The sequence below is a fragment of the Neodiprion virginianus genome, chromosome 3 (assembly GCF_021901495.1).
Source record: "Neodiprion virginianus isolate iyNeoVirg1 chromosome 3, iyNeoVirg1.1, whole genome shotgun sequence".
Classification (NCBI taxonomy): Eukaryota; Metazoa; Arthropoda; class Insecta; order Hymenoptera; family Diprionidae; genus Neodiprion; species Neodiprion virginianus.
This window is the reverse complement of record NC_060879.1, coordinates 9,431,257-9,437,784: the sequence shown is the minus strand read 5'-3', so window position 1 is coordinate 9,437,784 and position 6,528 is coordinate 9,431,257. Positions and strand designations below refer to the sequence as shown.

The 6,528-nt window shown below is 36.9% G+C and overlaps 1 long non-coding RNA gene across 3 annotated transcripts; it reads left to right on the top strand.

Annotated features, from left to right (window-relative positions):
• Positions 1-4,179: 4,179 nt before the first annotated feature.
• On the top strand, positions 4,180-6,128 carry LOC124300642 (uncharacterized). 3 transcript variants are annotated; one of them, XR_006907266.1, is made up of 5 exons: positions 4,180-4,657; positions 5,252-5,365; positions 5,482-5,602; positions 5,666-5,804; positions 6,039-6,128. It is a non-coding gene; the product is annotated as an uncharacterized LOC124300642 (long non-coding RNA). The 3 variants fall into 3 exon arrangements; XR_006907267.1 differs by having other exon boundaries at positions 4,183-4,657; positions 5,687-6,128; XR_006907265.1 differs by having other exon boundaries at positions 4,184-4,657; positions 5,666-6,128.
• Positions 6,129-6,528: the final 400 nt, after the last annotated feature.

The window sequence follows — 6,528 nt, the reverse complement described above, 5'->3', positions numbered from 1 at the left end:
AACATATTTGGTTTTATTCATTAAAAGTCCGATAAGTGCATCTCAGACGATTAAGACAGATTCTTCCTTGGGTAAATTTATCGAAATTACTTTAAGTTGGTCACGAATTGCTTGTATTTGCTGGTGATGTTGCAGATTCTCTTCAAGCGAGTGAAAAATCATGTAACAAATAAGTTTAGAAAATGCCGATCAATTGCTTTTAATAATTTTTGAATGCAATCCAGTGGTTTTTGGCTTGGGTAAAATATTTATTCGAGGATAATGTGTGTACGAGTACTTACTTAGCGGTCGAATACTATACGTATTTTTTCAAGAAATCGTAGACTTGTTCAAAACAAGTGTTGATACCCGAGTCGTTTTTCTTGCTAATCATTACTTCCAATTATAGTATGTGTAGAATATAATTTCGAGAGTGAGATTTGTAATCTTATATATTTATGCGTGTTCTATTATGTGTTTTGAATTGTACATCGTTTCACTCGAATAAGTATTTCCACTCACGCTTTGAGCCCTGAAGAACCGATAGCACTGATCCGGCTAATTAATACAAGCAATAAAAAATGAGTGTCAAAGTTTAGTCGAACTGCTCGTTTTCGTCAATTTGTGTGACTTTAATCGAGACAAACGACGGCGAATAATCGAACGACCGAATATTTATGTAAAGAAAATCACAGAAGTACACGTCAAAATCAAAAGTACACGCGTGTCGTGATTTTCTTTACATTTATTAAAAAACTTTTGCTCGAAATCAGTTTTTAGTTTGCGAAAACAATTTTCGATGCAAAATTTCCTCGAATAAATTTAATACGCATAATAACTGTACGATAATTTGTTTCATGTATTATTATTTTATCTTGTGTATCATTCGTAATATATGTATCTCCTAACTATAGGATTTGTTTGACAATCAAATTTACCTTCTATTTGATGTATACTTCCATGAATAAATTTATACTGTACTTGCAATTTTTGTACCTTATTTTGTGTGATATTTCAGGAATTCCACCTTTCCCAACCGAATTAAATTTCAGATCGGTTGGTACGATTAATATCGAATTTATTGCTGTCGAATCGTAAATAGTTCCGCAGCTAATTCGCGTTGCTCAGAGCCTACAAAAGAGGATAAAATGAGAATATTCATAATCCATTATCCTTTTACGAGACGAACGTTCTCGGAAAAGGAGCGTTTTCGCAATCAGATCACCCTTGGCGTTGAGAAAATTTCGACGTCAAGTCGAGATGTTAATGATATTAAATTCAGCATTACATTTGTATGCTGCAGCTTGATCGTATATTTATATGCTTAAAACCGAGTAACAATTCAATATTTGCGGGATAAAATGTTCAATATATTGAATATTGAAGATCGCTGGGAGACGAAAGCTCCCCGTATATGATAATCCATGGATATTGATGCCATCGTTGAGCATTAATCGCTGGCCTGTGGTTACTAATTAGCATTTATTTAATTAAATCGGGTTCCGTTCGATCAAAATAACGAACAAAGTTTAACGAGCATTTCTTGCGGTGATAAGTTGAAGACCCGGCCGTGTCAGGATTCATTTTTATACGTAAACTTCACCGCTCGATGAATAAATCAATCGTTTTTCTCACCGATCAGTGATACAACAATTGCAATTTTACACTTCCCATCTTTTGATTTATAAATGTTAAAAACACAACATGCTGTAGTCATAATAATTTCTAGTTTTTCTCTGATTCAGAGTTCTATTCTAATATACGCGAAGAGAAACTATCCGAGTAAAAGTAAAATAAATTGACTCTGAAATTGTTTTACAATCCGGATTGTTTAAAAAGTAATTATTTCGGTAATAATACGCCGCAAAAGCGTTACGGAAGTAGTAATTAACTCCGGCGTGACGTTCCATCGTAAATTAATGTTGCGGGCCGCATATATTCATTTTATTTGCGCAGCAACACAAAATCACACTACGGCCAGGAATTTTGCATTTACAGGGACTTTGGCCCGGCGCCGTCAATTTATGTTTTACGCATCCACAAAGGTGGCGTTACACGAATTGTGTTTGATACACTAAGTTATACACGCAGTGATGCATTGATTACCGTCATCAAGGGGCGAGAAGCTCCGCTAATTAACCAACAATGGCAGCGGGGAATAGCTGTGTTGATTCTGAGTTAATTCAAAGAACTACAGCCTATGTAATCGAGGAAATTGTACACTTGGGGACCAACAATTTTTTTCTAATTTTTTTACAGGTTAGTTCTATCCGTCGAATGATTATTAAATTAGTAAATTGATGAATACCGCGGTGCTTACCTTTAAAATCCAAAGAAAATAGATTAAAATCGTAAACAGGAGCTTTTCACTTGAAACCTGCAACTAAATTTACAGATACTTGAGCCGAATTTATAAACTCGAAGGTGAAGCGAAGCTTTGTATTTTTTCTGGCTGGTAAATTATTTTTAAAATTAATTGCCCCTCCGGGTGGATTCGGTGAAAAAAAGTTTCACGTACAACCGAATGATCATAAATATATTATAAATGGACGAACCGCCGAGTAAGTGTCGCGAAAGTTTCGCATCCGTTTCGGCGATGAGTTGGATTACCTCGTGTCATTAATATCCGTAGAAAATTCGCGAAGTAAACCGCCGCAGGACGACAGCGAATGTCCGCCGAGTGGAAAACATTAATATCAGGTGTCCGCAAGCTCATATAAAATCTGTTTTCGGTTTCCTGCTCTTTCTTCAACCCCCGCATGCTCTTCGCTTGTCTCTCAGGCTGCACGATGTTTGCATCTCGCTCTCCTTTCGTGTACCCCCAAGGGCTTGATATTTCCTTCAATAAATTTGACAGAGTTTCCAGCAGCCGACAAAGTGAGAAAAAAAATTAACAACTTCAGACTCCCGGCTTATTAAAGGGCGTTGAACCTTATCTCCCACCCCTGAAGACCAACAACGTATATACATATGTACGGTCTAGGTGCTTAGGTAGAGGTTGACCTACGTTGCGCCACCGGGTCTGCAGCTCGAGCGTAAAAACAAAACCCAGTTAAAGCTTGCAATCTACTTTTTATCCCTGATTATCCCGGGGATCCGCGCCAATCCCGGGAAATTCTAGTCAAGCGTTGCGGAAAATTTATTCCAGTCAAGCTTGCGTCGAGATAAGTTTACGGCTGTACAGGTTATACCTGCTGCGGAGTCCTCAACTTGTAAACAAATAACCTTAATGTCGCGTTAACCAGAAAATGTAATACCGATTACTACGATCATGCTAAATAACTACTTGCACCACTTTCTCTTGCGATTCTACAACTATTTCAACCGTCGTTTGATCAATATTTATTTTACTAAAATTTTTCTCAGTGCGTGCCTCACCTAGACGCGATAGCTTCAAACATCGTTACATTAACAAACAACATTAAAAATTTTTTATACATCTTTTTTTATCGTCATTTATATTCAGGCTGATTACCGATACGTGCCGAAATCTTCTACCATAGAGAATCATTGGATCTTACGCTAAGTTGCATGTTAACTTGTATGAAATCGGATTACTCGAATTTTGAAGCACGAAGTTTTCAGTCCAATTTTAATTTTTAATTAAGGCTATTTTCCTCTCACACCTCGAAAAACAATACTAGTCCGTGGCAATAATAACTAAAAATTTCTGTCTAACAAACTGAAAACCAGTTTTTCAGACGCGTTTGTTCAAAAGTTTTTCAAAACTTGCTTCGATAAATTTTTACTATGCAACCTTTTTTATTACGTATCAATTTTTTACAAATCAATCCGACAAAGCTGTTCAATTATGCCAAAAAATGTTTAATTCTAGCGAAATAATTTTAGTCCACAGTCTCGTCGTTTTTTGATTTTATCGAATATTGTTAAAAGATTCCGTAGAAGGTACTTTATTTTAACAGGAACTTTATTTAACAGAATTAAAATTGTAGAGAATATTGAGGTTTTGGTTTGATCCGTCTCGTGTCCTGGCTAACGATCAAATGCCTCCAGGACCGCCTTCCTCCGAGAGCATTCCTCAGGGCTCTCGAGTCGAGTTGTTCCGTACACTGTAAAAAATAAGGGTTAATTTAACCGTCACATGGGTAGGTAATTTTTCATCATTCAACTGTAAATCAGTTTCACCTCCCCACTGGTCTTTTACAATCGATCGTCTACCCATACAGACATTTTTTACTACCCAAGTTATACGTAATTTTCGCATACAGACAGATAAATTTTGGTGCCGAACTGTAAATTCAGCATTTGGGTATGCGTTTTGGCTAAACGTACCCAAAGTGGTAAAATTATCTATCTGCATCACCGATAAAATAATGTGTGCGACGCGCATACCGACTGAAATTCGGCAAAACTTAGGCGTTCGCGAACGATCTTTTCGGTAGATAAATTAAATGGATGTGATTTTCGTTACGAAATTTACAGCAGTTGTATTCTGGCAACATAATAATTCAGATTCAAGTTTAGTTTCAAGTGAGAATGTGAAAAATTTTCTGTGACCACCCAAGTTATGCTGAGTTTTGCGTAGTCTGAGATGGCGCTTCCATCGCAGACGGGAGATACGCAAGAAGCGTTTAGACACGCTTCCGCGTTGTGTGTGCGGTTAAGTAGGTGGAGTGGATCAAGTGGAATTTTTTGCATTTTTCATCAGAGAATAAAGGTATGTGATATCAATTGACATTGCGTTTGGGGTTTGGGGTACGAGTAGCAACGCATGTTTTGGTGTAGATGGTGGAGTTTGCTTCTATTTCACGTATGTAGTTCTCAAACTAACTTTTTAAGGTTAGGTTCGAAGGTACTTGCTTCAGCCTGATCGTCGAGTTCTTCTCTTTTTTCAAATTTTTTTTCTTTTATACTGATCAGAGTATTGTTTCCAAGTTACAGCTATCAAGTATAATATTTACTCATTGATTGATGACTGTGTTTTGTTATTGATTGTCAAATTGTTTTGTTGCCATTTTTTTGTAAATATATTTATCAACTTTTACGCTTGTTCGTTGTCACTTTTCAGTATATAATTTCACCCAACCCATCAATTGATTTATTAAATTACTGCGATTATCTTATAACCTTCAGATCAGAACTGGACTAATCTCTTCAAATAATTACTTGTTTTTTTTTTCAACATGATTTTCTCCATAATTTATATTGTAGATTCAAATGAACTAAGAAGTGATAGAGACAAATAATAATATGTAGTATAAATTTATACGTATTTTAAATTTTGCAAATCCAAATAATTTCATGGACAAAGGTTCGTGGGCAAGAATACGGATCCATCTGGCGAAATGAGTTTTGCGATTGTCTCATCGGACCGCACCCTCTGATTGAGTGAAATCATTTTACTATGATTTATTGAAGGACCTTAGTAAGTACATAGACCAGGCAGATGCGTTATTCGTCTGTCTCCCTAACCAAAGGTTTCGGCAGATTTTCATAGTTTGCATTAAAACGCTTGACTCTGAGTTTCTAAATATTCCCTAGGTTGCCATGCTATGCCGACAATGATTCGTAATCTTGCACGTTGCACTTCCTTTGAACCGTTCCAGCTTACTGCGCTGACCATTGACTCTTATCTTTCAAACCACGCCTTCGTTTAAGCCAAGTAAGTACTAAGCTCCAAACTAAAAAATTAATAATATGACATTCATCCCAATGGTCTATTTAGATATCCATGATTTTCTGAAAGCTTCTGTTTCGATCAGACTTAAGCTAACTATGCTAAGCCACAACTCATCTTCTGCTTGAATGACTCACAAGCACGTACCATCTCTCCGGCTCATCAATTTGAACAGGACTTTTATGAGGTAATCTCCCAGGCTACAACTTGCAGTCAGTTATACCATATACATTATAATGGGCCTTGGTACTCCCAGCGAGCCTCAAGTTATAGTATTATGAAGCGGCAGATGAATGAACATTTGGCAGGGGCGACAATACTTTATACTCCTTTTTGGGATTGAGTCTGTCATTATATTCTGCTATTATGGTATCACATAATTGAAATAAGAGTGAGCATGCTAAAAAATTACATTTCACAGGTATAGAATACCTGTATGATAACCAAAATACATTATCGAAGGCTATGCGATAGTCAAAATAATGAAAGTGCAAGAGAATGGTAAAATAGCAAATCAGAGCACTTAATGAAATCCCAAATAGAATCTTAATACTCAATCATGCTCATAGTATCAGGTAAAAATTGTTTGACGAGCTCTTTAGCCTCCAGTGAACTTGGAAAAACCTTTCGCCATATTGAAATAGCCCTCAGCAGCCCATGCCTTCGGCTTAGAAATAATCTCTATGTTGACCAGATATTTTTAAACTTACGGATTCAGGTAAAAATGCTTTATATATGACTTTACCGTGAGTAACACTGGATCAGGGCCGATCCGTTCACCAAAGATGGCGGCTGCGTGGCCGTAAACTGCCAGTAGTTCCCAGTTTTCAGACCCGCACAGAGAGGGGTTTCAACCATGCCTCATTCAAGCTACAGAAGAAACAGAGAAAGATGGCATTCTTCGTCGAAGA